Source organism: Cebus imitator, unplaced genomic scaffold, assembly GCF_001604975.1.
Source record: "Cebus imitator isolate Cc_AM_T3 unplaced genomic scaffold, Cebus_imitator-1.0 Scaffold464, whole genome shotgun sequence".
NCBI lineage: Eukaryota > Metazoa > Chordata > Mammalia > Primates > Cebidae > Cebus > Cebus imitator.
The window spans coordinates 3,210-4,767 of record NW_016107779.1 but is presented as its reverse complement, the minus strand read 5'-3'; positions in this window follow the sequence as shown (position 1 = coordinate 4,767).

The following is a 1,558-nucleotide window of genomic DNA, read 5'->3' as shown; positions in this document are numbered from 1 at the left end:
TGCGGTGGCAAGATCTTGGCTCACTGCAACCTCCACCTCCCAAGATATTCTCCTGCCTCAGCTCCTGAGTTGCTGGAGCTACAGGCGTGTGCCAAGACACAAAGGACGTTGAAGGGAAAGGAAGCACACAATATATTTTTTGAGCATCTGCAAGAATTTGCATATATTATTTCATTTAATCCTTATCCAGCCCTATGTGGTAGATATGGTTGTGTGCATTTGTCACAGATGAGGAAACCGAGATGCAGAGACAAGTAATTTGCCCAAGATCACGCAGCTGGGGCCAAGCGCAGTGGTTCATGCCTGCAATCCCAGCACTTTGGGAGACTGAGGCCAGAGGATTGCTTGAGGCCAGGAATTCCACACCAGCCTGGGCAGCACAGGAGACCTTGATGCTACAAAAAAAAAAACAAAAACAAAAACAAAAGCAGCCAGGCATGTATTTAAAGTTAATGCATGTATACGATTCAAAGTGTAAAAGATACAATAGGGATGGCAGATGGTATATGCCTGTAGTCCCAGGTACTTGAGAGGCAGAGGTGGGATGATCAGTTGAGCCCAGGAGTTGAAGGCTGCAGTGAGCCATGATTGCTGCCATTGCATTCGGCCTGGGCAACACAGCAAGACCCTGGCAAAAACAAAAACACCCAAAACCAAACCAAACCAAACCAAACAAAATAAAATACACACACACACACAAAACAAGATTCTGCAACTAGTTATAAGCCTGGTCTGGACTTGAGCTTGGGTCTGATACCAGAGGCTGACCCCGTGCTCCCCACCCTGAAGCACCCAGCACTTTGGAATGCGGCAAGTGGAGCTTAAAAAGGGATTTGCTGCCGGGCGTGGTGGCTCAAGCCTCTCATCCCAGCACTTTGGGAGGTCTAGGCAGGCAGATCACCTGAAGTCAGGAGTTCAAGACCAGCCTGACCAACAGAGTGAAACCTCATCTCTACTAAAAATACAAAAATTAACCTGGCGTGGTGGTGCGTGCCTGTAATCACAGCTACTTGGGAGGCTGAGGCAGGAAAATCGCTTGAACCCGGGAGGTCGAGGTGACAGTGAGCTGAGATTGTGCCACTGCACTACAGCCTGGGTGACAGAGTGAGACTCCGTCTGCCCCCCGATCCCCAAAAAAGAGATTTGTTAAATGGGTAAATAATGCAAAAACTTTCTGAAAATAGGCACTCAATCACCATCAGATATTCAGGGAAACAACAAAGTTTCTATTCATTAGTGTGTCTGGACTACTTCTGAGGTCTCGCTACAAGAAGAAACAATGGCTGGGAACTGAAATTAATCACAGAAATGTAGGTTGTGTAATGGCTTCACCAAAGCATAAATTTGATTTCAGCTTTCTTTGCAGTAAAAGACCAAACGTAGTGACACTTAACTGGTTAATCCTGACGGTTTAATAGTCAATCATTGTAATTGACATATTCTGGTCTGGGTGCAGTGACTCCCACCTGTAATTCTAATTTGGGAGGCTGGGGCGGGTGGATCACCTGAGGTCAGGAGTTTGAGACCAGCCTGGCCAACATGGCGAAACCCATCTCTA